This window comes from Ceratotherium simum, chromosome 19 (genome assembly GCF_057802395.1).
Source record: "Ceratotherium simum simum isolate JZ-2026a chromosome 19, ASM5780239v1, whole genome shotgun sequence".
In the NCBI taxonomy this organism is placed as follows: Eukaryota; Metazoa; Chordata; class Mammalia; order Perissodactyla; family Rhinocerotidae; genus Ceratotherium; species Ceratotherium simum.
The window spans coordinates 52,174,598-52,193,346 of NC_141918.1; the positions used below are offsets into that span (position 1 = coordinate 52,174,598).

At 39.4% G+C, this 18,749-nt stretch overlaps 1 pseudogene; it reads left to right on the forward strand.

Annotated features, from left to right (window-relative positions):
- Positions 1 to 3,216: 3,216 nt before the first annotated feature.
- Positions 3,217 to 15,725, forward strand: LOC147914552 (hepatic leukemia factor pseudogene; annotated as a pseudogene).
- Positions 15,726 to 18,749: the final 3,024 nt, after the last annotated feature.

An 18,749-nucleotide genomic window follows, 5' to 3' on the forward strand; every position in this document is an offset into this window, starting at 1 on the left:
TGTGGAATGGATCGAATCTGCTTGGCTATATAAAACGATGAGATTTCTTTCTGTCTTTGCAATCTCTTGTCGGATTGCCTGTGATATGCATCATATCCTTGTTCAATGCTTATTCAATATAAAAAGGTTTCTTTCTCTTTTACCTTTGTGGAGCATTTTTTTAGGTTGAAAGGAGATTTTGTTTTTAATTATATTTCCCCAACAGAAGCATTTGTTAGTTTGATTAGAATAAATATGGAAAGAGTTGTCAGTCACCAGGAGAGACCAGAGGGAAAGAAAGAGTGACCATTAAAGGAGAGGTATTAGATGGGGCATGGGCTCAGGGCGATGGAGTGTGATGGGATCAGAAATATGGGAGGTGGCGAGCCTTAAAAAGAAGAACTCTTCCCTTTCTTTCTCTTCCTCCTCTACCCAACTGTTTTAGATTCCTAGGGCCACCAGAACAACACCACAGACGGGGCGTCTTAAACAACAGAAATTTATTTTCTCACAGTTCTGGAGGCTGGAAGTCCAAGATCATGGTGTTGGCAGGTTTGGTTTCTCCTGAGGTCTCTCTCCTTGGCTTGCAGACGGCTGCCTTCTTGCTACGTCCTCACATGGTCTTACACATCCTTGGTATCTCTTTGTGTGTCCAAATTTCCTCTTCTTATAAGGCCACTGGTCAGATTGCATTAAGGCCCACCCTAACTATCTCATTTTAACTTAATCACTTTTTTAAGGCCCCTATCTCCAAATGTAGTCACATTCTGAGATACTGAGGGTTAGAACTTCAACATATGAATGGAGTGGGGAGCAATTCAGCCCTTACCACCAAAGTATCTAATTCTACTCATCCTTCAAAACCCAATCCATACACTACTTTCCCTCATAATCAAAATCAATTCTGCTCACCCTTTCACTTCCTTAGTGCTTTATCTTTTCTATATACTGCTTTGTAATACAGTTACTCATTTATGTTTGTTAGGAATTTATTTTTATATATCAAAGGCTGTGTTAAAAACATTTTCTTGCATATACATACAAACAATATTGACTGAATTAATGGTTGTGTGAGTGGAACTGATATTTGTTGATGCTAATGTTACTTGGACCTTGGAATTTTTATCTCTTTCAGTACTCACTGTCTTTGCTCAAAATATTACCTTTCATCAGATGACATATCTGGGCCTTAGAATTGTTATCTGTAAAGTGAATACATTGACATAGATAACCCCTAGATCTCTTCTCTCTAGCATTCTATCCATCCATCTATTCATTTATTCATCTATCCATTCAGTAATTATGAAGGAAGTATCCTCCACTCCCACGTGGCAGACACAGTGCTGAGTGTTTTTAATATAATGAACAAGACCGAGCTCCTACCCTCCAGGTAAGAAGAGTTTACATCCTAATCTGGAACTACCATCCAACTAAGTTGGTTTGTCTTGCTCCTCTTATAGCCGAAGGCTCATTTTGCAAACCCATGCTTCAGTGAGTCTTTTCAGATTATCTCCCTCCTAGCTCAGCTGTGGTCAACCCTCTTCAGTTTTTTCCCCCAGGCTAGGTATTCTGCAGTCCTCCACCCACTGCACCTCACATCAATACAATTATATTACAGATCAACAGTTTGAGAGAATCACACGATATGCTTGAATATCCCATAAACCTAATATATCTCCCTAGACCACCTTGTCCAATCATGATGGGCAAATGAACCTGAAATCACCCCTTTAGGGTAGCTTCTTTGGATTAAGGCATTCTCTCCGGAAATTTTCTTTGTAATGCAGGTATCACATTGCCTGTTTTACTTTATTGTAATAGATTGGGACTGTATCCTTTATTTTACACTTCCCACAGTGCCTTCAATGTAAAGCAATGAATGAAGCAGAAGTTCTCAGAGGACTATACCCACTAACATTAACAGACATTTAGCATAAGTCAGCTTATGAGAACAGAGCTTCTGGGTCACAGAGTATTAAGATGGAAGGAAGGATTCAGGATAAATTTGGGGCCACTTCCAGTATGAGGGGATCAGAGCATCGAAGCAGATATATTTTAAATGCTCTGAACTGTAAAAAAGGTACTGGAAGCAGATGCATCAAGGCAGAATGTAGTTGGCATAAATACTGACTATTTCTAGTGTAATGAGAGAAGACAAGTACTACAACCAGCCAGCACCATAAATGAATCAAGTCCTTAGAAATGATGATAAATCGTGAAATGCATAAGCAAGGAGTCAAGTGTCTGCTTTTATATTCACAGAGGTTTTCTTTATCATATAGATGAGGGGTCAGCAAATTGTTTCTGTAAAGGGCTAGATAGCAAATATCTTAAGCTTTGAGGACCATAGATCTGTGGCAACTACTCAACTCTGCCATTGTACCATGAAAGCAGAAGTAGATAAAACATAAATGAATGGATGTGCCTGTGTCCAAAAAAAACCTTATTTACAAAAAAAAGTTTATTGATCCTTGATATACACTATAGAAGAAATGTTATTATATTTCATACCATCAATCAAAGCAAGAAGATGGGAATTCAAAGCCATTTTATTGGTAAGAGCCCTCTCTCCGTTCTGCTAAAAATACAGAAGATAACTAGGGTAGAAATGTAGTTTGCAATAGAAAAAAAATAGTTAATTGTGGCAAAAATAAGGAAAAAGATGCCAGTCTTTACCATTGTATTTGTGTTTTAAATTTGGGCTTTGCAGTTTTCTACTGACATAAAAAGAAAGCAATGTTATCACAGCAGGAAACTATATATATATAAATCCCTTTGTAAGCTTACTATGAACATGATTGGTTATTACTTAGAAACTGTTCCAGAAATGTCTTAGACTTAGGAGAATCTTCTAATATGGGGGGGCTTCCCCTTTCCTAATCATCTCTCAATTTTTTTTATGGTAAAGCTAACAAAGATTTTGTCTAATGTCTTTCCACCTTTCCTTTTTCTCGGATGCCCTCCACGTCTTTCCATTTTAGAGCCCATCTTTTCAGGAATAGAGTGAATGGTTGTCAAGGGTGCCAAGAGTTCAACAGCAAAATGAGCATGACCATGCCCAGAGATATTTGCCACTAAAAGGACTTAAGCAAACCAGGTCTTCACTACATACAGGAATGTCTCAACTTGTGGAATTTGGGGCAGGTGGGAGAGAGGTCTTGGCATAAAGGACGTGGCTTCAAGTCTCTGAAATCACAGCATAGCCCTGGCATTGTCTAGGACCGTGCCTTTCCTGACATGGGACGCCTGTATGGTCAGTTGGGCAGCGGCATTCTTACTGTGGAGAAAGCTGATACCACCAACGGTCACCGCCTCCTGAAAAGTATTCCACAAGAAGAGAAATCCTCTTTAATCTAACTTTTAAATGATCTTTAGCAAGCAGCCTCTATGTGTTATTTGAGCTTCCCAAGTAAGCTTATTATCATGAAGTTGCTGCTGTTTCGGAACGAGTATCCAGCTGGCTAAGCAATAAGCGATCAATCCCTTACGGAGCGCCTCCTGTATGCCGGACCCTGTACCGTGCTGCCGCATTCAATTACAGAGGCTGATGCTCAAGGCAATCAGGGAACTTGGTCTCACAACAGCAGTGGCAAAGCCGAGAATCAAAGGCAGGCCTAGCTCCAAAGGTCCCTCTCTGTGCTGCCATTTTATTTCTCCCATTAAGTGAACTAGACTCACTCTGATTTATAATTGTCTTTGGCGAGTTTAGTTCAAGTGGCTCGGTTTCCCAGAGCCTGACCCCTTCTGGAGAATTGAGAGAACTGCAGTGTGGAGAACCGGACAGGGAGGGGACCCCCCAAAAAAGGCAACTTTGTACAATATATCCACTTCTTGACTACGGTAGCAGAGAGTATATAAGTACAGAACATGACAACAATGCCTTATACTAGCCTTGAAAAAGACATGTAGCCCTCCACGGGCTTGGAATCCACCAGCTACTGAGTCAGTTGACTGTATAGAAAACTTCACGCAGATCCTGAGTTAGAGCTGAGTATTATTTGGGGGGCACTTACATCTAAATATCTTAGCATATCTGGAGCATTTATATCTAAAGGGCCTAGCACAGCCCCTGGCACTTAGAAACTCAGCAAATAATAGTTATGGAAGCTAATAATAATATGCAAACTAAAAAGCAAAGTGGTACTTCAAAAACTGTGTTCAGTTTAGAGCCTCAAGGACAGACCAAATGTTAACAGGTCTCATAAATCTCCTAAAACTCCTTTCAGAAAATACATTGCCTGATAAATAAAATCATCCCGATGCCACCAACTCTGAATGTTTTTATGAACATCACAGGGAGGGGCCTGAGAGGATGGCCTGCACATCTATTCTTTGGCCTCCGCAAATAGAAGAATGGAACATAACGAGGCATTCAGCTCACACATTTCACAAAGGGTATTTTCTCTTTCTGAACCGACTGCAAGACACTACACCTTAAATGTTAATTTCCTATTGAATTTTACTTCTGACACAGATATTATATTCACATGGACCATTAGAGGGAGCCTTCTGCAAATTTTTGTAGGACGTGGGGTTTTACACTGGTTCCCTTCTCCCTCCTTCCAAGGGCTCCAGAATGGAGGGACCCAGTATGAAGTAACTTCACCCCTCTCATCTTTTTTTTTTTTTCCCATGGTGGTGGGGGGAGGTGAGTGGGGGGGGGGAGAGATCAACTAGGGCAACAATTTATAATAGTGGGTTGCTCACGGTGTGCCACACAACACCTTCTCTTGCATCTTAGGAACTTTTGAAGACAGAACCTGAACATACCGCTCATATGGGCACAGCCTAAGCTTGGTTACTGTCAATAATAATAAAAAGAAATAGTAAGGAAGAAGGGGAGGAGAAAGAGAGGTGCACGAGGAAGAGAAGGAAACATGGGAGGAGGAGGAAGGGGAGAAGGAGGAAGAGAAGAAGAAAGAGAGGGGAGGAGGAACAACTTTTACTGGACCTGTACCAGTCACTGAGCTAAGGGCATTACATGAAATCTCTGGTTTATTCCCAAAATAAATAATAGATACTATTTTTATCATTGCTTTACAAAAAAAGGAGCTGAGAATTAGATAAGTTACTTAGGGGCAGCAGTGAAATTTGACTCCAGATTGGTCTGACTCCAGAGTTCTAGGTCCTAATGACTACCAAGAATTTGGAGAATAAAAGTTCAAATGAAGGGTTTCCCTTCTTTACAGCTGATTTCTCCTGCAGACCTCCAAAAAGCTGGAGAGGGAAAACTGAGATAGCTACAGTAACGAGAATTTTACTTAACATCCATCTATGGATCGGCGGGAAGGGGAATCTTATTAATTACAAGTTAGGCGGAGGAGATCATAACATACTAATAGTGATTTCAAAATAGTATTTGTAATTGTCTTAATCACTAAAATTATTATAGTACGTTTTTATCAGTGGTATCTGAAGATAACACATATTTATGTCAGTTAAAATTAAATTATACATATACATGCTTAGCGAATATTTTCAAGCTCTCAGATTTTATTTTCTAGCTACAATGATTTTATAATCCAATCTATAACAACAAGTTTCCTAGAACTAGGTACACATGATGGCAGTCTTTTCAATTAATTTTTACTCATATTGTGACAGCAAATAAACCCTCAGTTAATTGTCTTTGATATAGCAAGATGAAACTTTATCATAAACAGGAAGAAAAAAATCAGCTGGTTCACAATCAATTTTGGTTAAATCAACATCATAATCTATTAAAACAGCATTATGTGATACTAATATTTTCATAACTCAATTCAAAGTTTATCCAATCAACATGCCTACAAAGCATATTGCCCAAACATTAACTATTTATCAGATAATCTACTACCATACTGACAGGTGGGTCTTATTTGCTTTGGCAGAAATTCAAAGTTTCTAGAGGGTACTGATGGCTAAATAGCTCTTAACAGTGATAAGAGCTTGTGCTGTATTTCTGTGGCTGGAGCACCACATGAAACTGATTTCAAAATAGAAAGATTAAAAGATCTCACTCTTTTGTTGACACGTTTTCATTGATCTTTCTAAACTTACCTCCCAAGTCTAAAAATTTCCCAAGCTTTATGTTGACAGTCTTCTCCCAATGTCTCAAGGAAAAGTTTTCACATCAACATACATGATCAACTAAGGTCAGTCTTTGTTCCAGGATGTATACATGTTTTAATATTAATTTTGTACTTTCACCTTAGCCCTGACCCTGCATTCTATCAGTCTGTGGCCGTTAGAACTACAAGATTGACTATGAGGAATGCGGCATATCTCTCTTGTAAAGATAAGGATGCAACTGAAATCTGGCTTTAATAATCATTGAGTAACAAATCAGTGTCCAGCACTTCAAGCAAACAGGATTAGCACTGAGTCCCTCAGGAAGCCACAGTCAAGCACAGCTCTGAAAGAAAACACTAGTAACCTAGAATGCTAGAGAAAGCATTGGACATGAAGTTAAAAGATTCCAGTTTGAGAATCTGATACACATAAGTTAGGAGATTCTAACATGACCCATCACTCTCTAAGGTAAAATGAAGAAAAAAATGTACCTACTTTTAAAATATAAGAAAAATGTATGTTAAAATGTTTTGTAAACTATAAAGCACTATATATGAAACATCAATGATGCCTTTACATACTCTGGGTAAGAAGATGCAGGTAAAGTTGGCTTCAGATCATGGAAAGGGCAGGGAAAATTTGAAGGAACTGGAGGTAGTGGCTTGCAAATGGCAAGTACATGGGGCTAACAACAAAGTCATGGGGACATCAAAGTAATGGGGCAGGAGGCAAGGAGCATAATGTTACTAGAGGGTGGAGAATAAAGGAATGATAAATAGCAGCCCTGTGACTCATGGAAGACATTATTCATTTATTGAGTGATTTCTATATGATAACGTGGAAGATGAATGTAAGACATATGCCTTTGAAAACTTAAATTCAGTGATAGACATTACTAGTGCTATCCAATATTTATGCATCTCTTCCCTTGCTTAGACATATGGGTGAATTACACTTCCCACCCATTTAAATTTGGCATGGCCATATGACTTGCTTCGGCCAATAAAATATGAGTGGAAAGGACACGTATCACTCTGGATAAAAGTATCTAAGAGGCAGTGTGCAATTTCTCAATATTCTTTTCTCATGTTCCAGAAATTATGGGAGCACAGGATGATAAATAGATGACGCAGATGTAAAAAGCCTGGGCTTCAGAGCTATGACATAGAGGCTACTTGCCCTGGAGTAGAATCTGAATGAGCAAAAAATAAACTTCTGTTTAATTAAGCCATGAGATTTTTCGTACTCTTTGTTACTGCACCATAACCTAGCCTATCCTGACTAATACACATTCTAAAGTGAGAGTGTAGCACAGTGAAAGACTATATCCATTTGAGGCAAAAGGAGCTGGATGTTTCATCCCAGCTTAGTCACTTATTATTGGTGGACTTTGAGTATATTACTTAGCCTCTCTAAGCCTCAATGCTATCCTTTTGAAATGAAGGTAATAATGCTTGCTTGATAGGGTTGTTTTGTGTGTGAGAAAATGCCTGGAGTTTGGTAATGTTAATTAAGCAAAGAGGCCATTAGACTGAGGGAGGTCTAATACCTTAGCAGCCTGTGTGAGCAAACCGAAACCTAAGCCTGTAAATGCCTTAAGGCTAAGGAATCAAAACCTAAAGACAACCATCACAAACAGCCAACCAGGCTTTCCCAAATAAAGCAACTGCTTAAGCTATTGCCAATCAATAATTTCCTGCTTTGCTGCTGTGTCTTCTCTATAAAAGTCTTGCCCCTAACTCCTGTAGGTGGAGCTCTCCTAACCACTTCTGGTTTGGTGTTGCCCCATTCAAACTGATTTTTGCTCAAATAAACTCTTAAAACTTTTAATATACCTCAGTTTATCTTTTAACAATTCACACTTGAAAAAAACTCTTGCGTGACGTCAGCATCATGGCAGAGTGATCTTCCCCCATTGAACTCACCCCCACTAAGACACAAGAAAAAGGACATTCACATTCCAACAGAAGCTATTCACACAACAGAGGGGATGTCTGAGGCACCCAGGCAGCTGTACACCCGAGGACTGAGGTGCTGGAATCTCCAGAGTAAGTGGAAGGAGGTAAGAGGAGCTCCCTTCCTTCCCCAAGGCCTGCCACCCAGAGACTGAGACCATGCGGCTCTCGGAGGAGGGGGAGGGGTGGCTTGCCACGTGAAAAAGGCATTCTCCAAGACCCCTCACAGCCCGAAGGGATCCCCCTACAGAGGGAGTGGAACTGTTGTGAGCGTAGTTTCAACAAGCTAGCCCCTCAGGAGAGCAGAGAGTGGCAGCGAGGCGAGAAACCTCTGAGATCGGGGAGGCGAAAGGAAGAGCCCCTCTCTCACCTGGCCCGCCCGACTGGCGCTTCAGCACAGCGGTGCTTCAGCTCAGCCCCGTCCCCAACGCAGTGGCTCCCAGGTGCACGGGCCCAACCAGCAGTGGGGCGAGCCTGCACCCCTGCACTAGAGGCAGCTGCAGTTTAGTCCCCACCACGCCACAGTCCCAGCTGCTCCAGCTGGACCAAGCCACGGCCCCAGCTTCCCCAGCTCCACCGGGCCACGGCCCCAGCTCTTTCTGCTGGAACATGCCCCTCCCCCCACCTCCTGCAGGTTGACCGCTCCTCCTCCCCCCAGCTCCAGCTGCTTCGACTTCGCCTGTGTGCAGGCTTCAGCTGACTTGGTGCCAGTGACTTCGGCCCACCACACTCCAATGCCAGCTTCTTTGGCCCAGTTGTGCCCCAGTTCTAACTTCTTTGGCCCAGTGCACTCCAGTTCCAGCTTCTTTGGCCCAGCGGAACTTCAGCTGCAGCTGTTTCAACCCACCTGCACCCGAGCACCTGTTGCTTCGGCCTAGCTGTGCTCCAGCCCCAGGTGTTTCCACGCTTTCCCCCCCTGCAGCCTCCACTCAGCCACACTGCAGATCAGCCAGGGGCCAACAAGAGTGCCCATGGATTGAGGCGGGCCAGAATACACAGCCCTTGACCCCCACCCAGTGGCAGCAAGAGGAGACTGTGACCATATATTTTCACTATGAGGAAAGGTAAGCCAACACCGACAGGCACCATGCAAAAATATATTAAATCTCCAGACCAAAAGGAAAATGACAAGCACCCAGAAGTCAACCCAGAAAGCACAGAAATGTATAACCTTAATAACAGAGAATTCAAAATAGCCATCACAAAAAAGCTTAATGAAATACAAGAAAACACAAACAGACAATTCAGTGAAATCAGGAGTTTCTTCACAAAAGAGACTGAAACTATAAAGAAAAACCAATCAGAAATCTTAGAGATGAAAAACACAATAGAGAAGATAAAGACAAATCTGGAAGCCTTAAGCATCAGAACTGACAATATAGAGGAAAGAATTAGCAATATTGAAGACAGCAATGCAGAAATGCTCCAGATGGAGGAGGAAAGAGAACTAAGACTACAAAGAAATGAAGAAACTCTCTGAGAACTATCGGATTCTATTAGGAAATCCAACATAAGGATTATAGGTATTCCAGAGGCAGAAGAGAGAGAAAAAGGAGCAGAGAACTTGTTCAAAGAAATAATATCTGAGAACTTCCCAAACCTGGGGAAGGAGCTGGAAATATCAGTGAATGAAATTAATAGATCTCCTAAATATATCAACATGAAAAGACCCTCTCCAAAGCATATAGTAGTAAAGCTGGCAAAAGTCAATGACAAAGAAAAAATATTAAGGGCAGCTAGACAAAAAAAAATAACATACAAAGGATTTCCTATCAGGTTCTCAGCCGATTTCTCGACAGAAACTTTACAGGCTAGGAGAGAGTGGAACGATATATTCAAAATTCTGAAGGACAAAAACTTTCAGCCAAGAATACTCTATCCAGCAAAAATATCCTTCAGATATGAGGGAGAAATAATAACTATCCCAGATAAACAAAAGCTAAGGGAATTCATTGCCACAAGACCCCCACTACAAGAAGTACTCAAGAAGGCCCTCATCCCTGAGGAAAAAAAGAGAAAGGGGATTCAAAGTTTTGAGTGAGGAAAATAGGTTGACAAAACCAGAAAAATTGCAGTCCTCTATCAAAATAGATTAGCAAATACTTAATTATAAAACTAAAGTTCAAGGGAAGGTAAACACCAAACATAAATATAACGTCATCATGTTAAACACGAACTCACAACACAAGAAGGAATAAGATGTGACAATAATAACATAGAAGGGGAAGAGGAAAGGGATCAAATCGATTTAGTCTAAGGCAATAAGACGCCATCAAAAAATGGACTATCACTTCCATGAGATGTTTTGTACAAACCTCATGGTAACCACTAACCAAATAATCAGAACAGAATCACACATGATAAAGAAAGAGAAAACTAAGAGAACCCCCATACAGAACTACCAAACTGCATTGGTAGTCTGAAACACATGGGATGAGAAACAAAAGAAATGCAAAAGAACTGGAAAAAGAGTGATAAATAACAACAACAAGCCCTCATATATCAATAATTACCCTAAATGTGAATGGACTGAACTCGCAATCAAAAGACACAGAGTGGTGGGATGGATTAAAAAACAAGACCCAACAATATGCTGTCTCCAGGAAACACATCTCAGCTCTAAAGACAAACACAGGCTCAGAGTGAAAGGATGGAAGACAATACTCTAAGCTAATGGCAAACAAAAGAAAGCAGGTATTGCCATACTTATATCAGACAAAGTTGACTTCAAGATAGAACAGGTAATGAGAGACAAAGAGGGACAATATATAATGATAAAAGGGACACTCCACCAAGAAGACATATCACTTTTAAATATATATGCACCCGATACAGGAGCACCAAGGTACATAAAGCAACAATTAACAAACCTAAAAGGAGATATTAAAAACAACACAATAATAGTAGGGGATCTTAACACCCCACTCTCATCAATGGACAGATCATCCAGACAGAAAATAAATAAGGAAATAATGGACCTAAGTGAAAAACTAGATGAGATGGACTTAATAGACATATACAGAGCACTCCATCCAAACACAGCAGATTACACATTCTTCTCAAGCATGCATGGAACATTCTCAAGAATAGACCATATGTTGGGAAACAAGACATGCTTATATAAATTTAAGAAGATTGAAATCATAACAAGCATCTTTTCAGACCATAATGCCATGAAGTTAGAAATCAACTACAAGGAAAAAACCAGGAAAGTGACAGAGCTGTGGAGACTCAACAACATGCTACTAAACCACCAATGGATCATTGATTAAATTAAAGGAGAAATCAGAGCATATCTGGAGACAAATGAAAATGAAAATACACCATATGAACTCATATGGGATGCAAGAAAGGTGGTCCTGAGAGGGAAACTCATAGCAATACAGGCCCACCTTAATAAATAAGAACAAGCTCAAATAAGCAACCTCAAACTACGCCTAACAGAATTAGAAAAAGAAAAACAAACAAAGCCTAAAGTCAGCAGAAGGAGGGAAATAATAAAAATCAGAGCAGAAATAAATGAAATTGATATTTAAAAAACAGTAGAAAGGATCAATGAAACAAAGAGCTGGTTCTTTGAGAAGATAAACAAAATTGACAAACCCTTAGCCAGACTCACCAAGAAAAAAAGAGAGAAGGCTCAAATAAATAAAATTAGAACTGAAAAAGGAGAAATTACAACAGATACCACAGAAATACAAAAGATTATAAGAGAATACTATGAAAAACTATATGCTAACAAATTGGACAATCTAGAAGAAATGGATAAATTCCTAGACTCATACAACCTCCCAAAACTGAATCAAGAAAAAATAGAGAAACTGAATAGACCAATCACAAGTAAAGAGATTGAAACAGTAATCAAAAACCTCCCAAAAAGTAAAAGTCCAGGACCAGATGGCTTCTGTGGAGAATTTTCCCAAACATTCAAAGAAGACTTAATACCTATCCTTCTCAAACTATTCCAAAAAATAGAGGAAGATGGAACACTCTCCAACACATTCCACGGGGCCAACATCACCCTGATACAAAAGCCAGGCAAAGGCAATATGAAGAAGGAAAACTACAGACCAATATCCCTGATGAACATAGATGCAAAAATCCTCAACAAAATATTGGCAAATCGAATACAGCAATACATTAAAAAGATCGTACACCGTGATCGAGTGGGATTTATACCACGGACACAGAGATGGTTCAACTTCCACAAATCAATCAATGTGATACACCACATTAACAAAACAAGGAATAAAAACCATATGAGCATCTCAATAGATGCAGAGAAGGCTTTTGACAAGATCCAACATCCATTTAGGATAATAACTCTCAACAAAATGTGTACAGAAGGAAAGTACCTTAACATAATAAATGCCATATATGACAAACCCACAGCGAATATCATACTCAATGGGGAACAACTGAAAGCCATCCCTCTGAAAACAGGGACAAGACAAGGGTGCCCACTCTTGCCACTCTTATTCAACACAGTACTGGAGGTTCTGGCCAGAGCAATTAGGCAAGAAAAAGGAATAAACTTAATCCAAATAGGCAATGAAGAAGTGAACCTCTCGCTGTTTGCAGATGACATGATCTTATATATAGAAAACCCTAAAGAATCCATTGGAAAACTATTAGAAATAATCAACAACTACAGCCAAGTAGCAGGGTACAAAATCAACTTACAGAAATCAGTTGCATTTCTTTATACCAACGACTAACTAACAGAAACAGAACTCAAGAAGACAATCCCATTTACAATTGAAACAAAAAGAATAAAATATCTAGGAGTAAATTTAAACAAGGAAGTGAAAGGCCTATACAATGAAAACTATAAGACATTACTCAGTGAAATCAATGATGACATAAAGAAATGGAAAAAGATCCCATGCAGTTGGATTGGAAGAATAAACATAGTTAAAATGTCCATACTACCTAAAGCAATCTACAGATTCAATGCAATCACAATCAGAATCCCAAGGATGTTCTTCACAGAAATAGAACAAAGAATACTAGCATTCATATGGGGCAACAAAAGACCCCGTATAGCTAAAGCAATCCTGAAAAAGAAGAACAAGCCTGGAGGTATCACAATCCCTGACTTCAAAACATACTACAAAGTGATAGTAATTAAAACAGCATGGTACTGGTACAAAAACAGACACACAGATCAATGGAACAGAACTGAAAGTCCGGAAATAAAACCTCATATCTATGGGCAGCTAATCTTTGACAAAGGAGCTAAGGACATTCAGTGGAGAAAGGAAAGTCTCTTCAATAAATGATGCTGGGAAAACCGGACAGCAACTTGCAAAAGAATGAAAGTAGACCACCTCCTTTCGCCATACACAAAAATTAACTCAAAATGGATCAAAGATCTGAAGGTGAGACCTGAAACTATAAAACTTCTAGAAGAAAATATAGGTAGTACACTACTCGCCATCAGCCATAAAGGGATCTTCTTGAATTCCATGTCTACTCGGACAAGGGAAACAAAAGAAAAAATAAACAAGTGGGACTTCATCAGATTAAAGAGCTTCTACAAGGCAAATGAAACCAGGATCAAAATGAATAGGGAACCCACCAGCTGGGAAAAAAATATTTGCAAACCATGTATCTGACATGGGATTAATCTCCATAATATATAAAGAACTCACACAACTGAATAACAAAACAACAAGCAACCCAATCAAAAAATGGGCAGAGGAAATGAACAGACACTTCTCCAAAGAAGATAAACAAATGGCCAATAGGCACATGAAAAGATGCTCAACATCACTAGTCATCAGAGAAATGCAAATCAAAACCACGCTAGGATATCACCTTACACCCGTTAGAATGGCTATAATCACCAAGACAAAAAGCAACAAATGCTGGAGAGGCTGTGGAGTAATGGGAACATTAATCCACTGCTGGTGGGAATGCAAACTGGTGCAGCCTCTATGGAAAACAGTATGGAGATTTCTCAAAAAATTAAAAATAGAAATACCTTATGATCCAGCTATCCCACTACTAGGTATCTACCCAACAAACCTGAAGTCAACAATCCAAAGAGGCTTATGCACCGCTGTATTCATCGCAGCATTATTCACTATAGCCAAGACATCGAAGCAACTCAAGTGTCCCTCGATTGATGAATGGATAAAGAAAATGTGGTATATATATGCCATGGAATACTACTCAGCCATAAAAAAAGACAAAATCGTCTCATTTGCAAGAACATGGATGGACCTGGAGGGTATTATGTTAAGTGAAATAAGCCAGAAAGAGAAAGACAAACAGTGCGTGATTGCACTCATATGTGGAAGATAAACCAACACACGGACAGATAGAACTGTTTGGTGGTTACCAGGGGCTAGGGGGGTGGAGGGTGGGCACAAGGGGTGGAGGGATGCACTTATATGGTGACTGATAAACAAAAATGTACAACAAAAATTTCACAATAAAAAAAAAAGAAAGAAAAATGCTTATTACTATTATTAACTCAGCAATAATAAAACACAGTTGAAATATCTTTAAAATAAACACAATGTCTCTTGGTGCCGCTAGACATGAATGGCCAAATACACTGAACACGGTGCTGAGCAGCTGTCAAGTGCTGGAAAATAGCGACCATTCTTTGAGGATGTGAGGGGTGGGGCATTCCCTGGCTCCTGGAAACAAGGGTGAGGGGACCATGGAATTTGCCAGGGCATTTTTGCATTTTACAATCATTTAATTTTTTCCTCTCTTTTTTGCAATTTTGAATATTTTCTGAGACCCGGCGTTCAAGGCAAGTGGGAGCATCCTTTCTACAGTGAGCAGGCCACAGACTCTTTGAACCCTCTCCAAGGACTGACTATATTTGGAATTTGGAAGTTCTGTTTTGTTTATGTTTTTAATTATTTTAATTTTTATACAAATATTTAAAGATATCTAAGGAACTTTTGCCCTGTCTTCTCCACCAACTTGAAAGTGAACACCTTTAGCAAAGGAAGGAGGAAAAGACCATAGCAACATTTTGAGAGGTTTAGGAATTTTTATGAAAAAATCGAGATGGAGAAAATGTCCCCACCTGCTTTCTTTCTCTGTTAGAGAACCCACTGAAGCTCTCCTACCCACTGAAGCTCTCCTATCGCCAAGAAGATGCATTTAGTAAGGAATAAAGAAAAAGACAAACAGTTGGATGAAGAGAGTCACTGTCCATTGGTTCCCCAGTCAGAGTTCTAGGGTCCCACCTTATGGAAAAAAACCCTTCCCTGTGACAGTTAGAATATATGAACTGTGTCATCACGACCATAGCCTCTACATTCCCGAGCTGTAGCCAGCTGCTCAACTGGCACTTCTGTCCTGGTCCTGGCACCATCTTGTCTCAGAACTGCATGCAGAATCCCATCACTCCAGGTCAGCTGTTGTCAGCAAACCACCAGACGTGGAGTCCCACTGATCCTGACAACATTCAGGTCCCATGGAGTATGAGCCAGATTAGAGAGATCTTGCTCTTTCCAGCATCCGTGCCCAGGAAATGTTTGACTCTAGTAAACCCAAGTTCTCCACGGTTGAACTGAAGCCACAGCCAATGATTAGGAAAGCTCACAACGTCTTTACACCTGGCCATTGAAATTTAGTAAGTACTGAGCTATGAGTAGAAAGAACAATACAGCAGCCAAGTCCTCCTGAGATGTCCAGAGGCTGAAGGACAATAAGACTGTTAAGCAGGAGAACTCAGCCCTCCAAGTACCAGCCAGGCACATTTCCCTGTAGAATGAATTTTTGTGTGTGTGTGTGAGGAAGATTAGCCCTAAGCTAACATCTATTGCCAATCGTCCTCTCTTTTGCTGAGGAAGATTAGCTGAGCTAACATCTGTGCCCATCTTCTTTTTTTTATGTGGGACGGCTGCCACAGCATGGCTTGATAAGCAGTGCATAGGCCTGTGCCCAGGATCCAAACCTGTGAACCCCGGGCTGGAGAAGCAGAGCTGGAAAACTTTACCACCACGCCACTGGGCTGGCCCCTAGAATGTATTTTTGAGCGTTGGCTTTTGAAGAAATGCATGGTTTGTTTCCTGTGTAATAGCACCATACCCACACAAACCTTTCAATCATAAGCACTTTTCTAGAATTACAAACACAGCTGACTCACATTTTAACCTGCATCTGTGTCCAAGTGTCTGCCCCTACAAGTGCTGTGCCCAGTGTGCAGTCATCAGGATGTGTCTGTGTGTGTACGCACATGTGTGAGTGAACATGTGTTCTTTTGCATTGCCACTGTAAGAGCCTTTGTCTTTTAGTTAAAAAAAAGAAATGCCATGTTTATTGAATTATGGAGATCTCTCATGGTGTTCCCCCTTTCCTTTCTCCTTTCCTCTGTCCCTCTCAGTGCTGTTTCGTGTTAGACCTAATTTAATTTTCCAAACTGTTCTCCTTGGATTCACTAAAAACAACTTCAGTAAAATAGTGGATCTCAATTTTCAAGAGTACAAGCTCTTATTTATGTTTAATCTTTAAATTACCATGATAAGAAAGGCATAAAATAGCACTACACTTCAGCACTATTAATTTATAGGTTGCTTTCCTTATATTTGAAGTTCTGGTGAAAATTGTCTTTACATTTAAAGTGCTGTTCAGATTTATTAAGTCCATATTTACGTACTATTTTATCTACTACATTTCACTTTAATTACACCAACCCCAGACAGGTAAGAATAGTATTATTAGAACACAGATTTGTTTCTGCACTGTCTGTACCTAGAGCAATATCCTACTGTACGCAAGAGCATGCTGCCTAAGTATTATTAGTGAATGTAAGACATTTTCCCCATCTAAAGATTTTTCTTTTCAAAATCAAAAATTAAAGTCATGCATTTGGAACATACCCAGAACATCCACAGGATAGAGAATTAGAGGATGTTGAGGAATGAGGGGCTAGTTTCAGTACAAGAACCAAATGATTTGTTTCAGAAAAATCTTTGACATTCATATGACTTCCTACTTGACTTTTTCTTTATTGCTCTTGATATTCAAAACACTTATTTGTTGACTTTTCCACTTTTTTAATATATATTTTTATAGATTATTAGGAAAAAAACCTTGATGATTAAAAAAATCAGTTAATTGAGTAAATATGTTGATGTTTTAAGACTCCTTTTCCTACTAGTGTCACTTCATGAATTAATGATTCTGGAACTTATGCTACTTATTCTATGTTACTTTTCATGTATATTCCCTTATAAAGTGGACTTCTGAAAAGTGAGTGTAAAAGTCACAGCTGTTTATTAGGAGGAGATGGTGTTGCCACAAACTAGTTAATCCAATCAATTTAAGTTTTACTATAGACCAAAAGTAGAGATTATTATTTAATCTTTATTATACTAAGTAACCGTAGAAAGTTCTTTAGCACAATGCTTTTCAGATATAAATATTGGGAATATATTTTGCAAGACATATTACACATAGCAAAAAGAAAAGGAAAACAATCCTATGTTATAAAATTAGATAGCAAATATATACATATAGAAACATGAATATATATATATATATATTTACTGTGATAGCCAGCATCCAAGATGACCTGCAATGATCCTCGCCTCTTGATATTTCTGCCTTCTTGTTATTCTCTCCCATATTGTACCACAGTTGGTCTGTGTGACTTATAGCATATGCCAGAAGTGATGTCACTTCCAATCCTAGGCTCATTCACTCTCTCTCTCTATCTGTCTGTCTGTCTATCTATCTATCTATCTATCTATCTATCTATCTATCTATCTATCTATCTATCTATCTATCTATTTACCTATCTCATCACTCAGTCTAGAAGCCAGCTGCCTTTTTGTGAAAACGTTCAGGCAGCCCATGGAGAGGCCCCATGTGGTGAGTAACAGAGCCTTCAGCCAACTTCCAGCAAGGAACTGAGGCCTGTCAACAACCGTGTGAGTGAGTTTAGAAGCAGAGTCTCCAGCTACAGTCGAGCCTTGAGATGACTGTGGCCCTGGTGACAGGTTAATTACAACTTCAAGAGAGACCCTAAGCCAGCTAAAACACTCCTGGATTCTGACTCTCAGAAACTGTATAAGATAATGTCTATTGTTTTAAGCTGTTAAGTTTGGGGGTAATTTGTTATGTCAAAATGGATAACTAATATATTTGTCAATATCCAACAGAAAAAAAGCATTTAGGGTTTTTTGAAGCCTTTAATATTTTAAGCCTATCACTGATACATCAGCATGTTTTCTGCTTTAAATAAAAACCATATGACAGTATTGACACCATTGCCATGGTGATTCCTGTTCCTAAATATATAAGGAACTTTATTTTTCAACACGTCTTTTTTAAAAGTCAGTTAATGTCACCCAAAAGCACAAGATAAATTTTACTCAAATATTTATTTGATGATATAGCATTTTTTAGGAGAAGCATCTGCCACAAAAAAAAGTTTATTTCCAAATGGTGTGTTGCTGACATGGATCACTGATGCAAGTGTCCTGCTGTTCTTCACAGAAGGTCATGTTTGTGCAGTATGAGGTAGATATCAGGGCTATGTGGACAGTCTATCCATTGGGAGATGATTTGATTTAAAAGATGTTCTTTGTTTCACTAATTTGTATAATGTCAAGAGATTCTGCTGTCACTGAAAAAGAACACTTAATGCCAGATTCATTACATAATTTCATCAGTGTGACTTTCTGGATTCCTAACTCCAGAGGATCTTCAATGATGGTGGTTTCACTATCAATTAATCAGTAATGCTTCCCTAAGAGTCTCTAGCTAAGTCTTGAGGAGCCCAGCCAG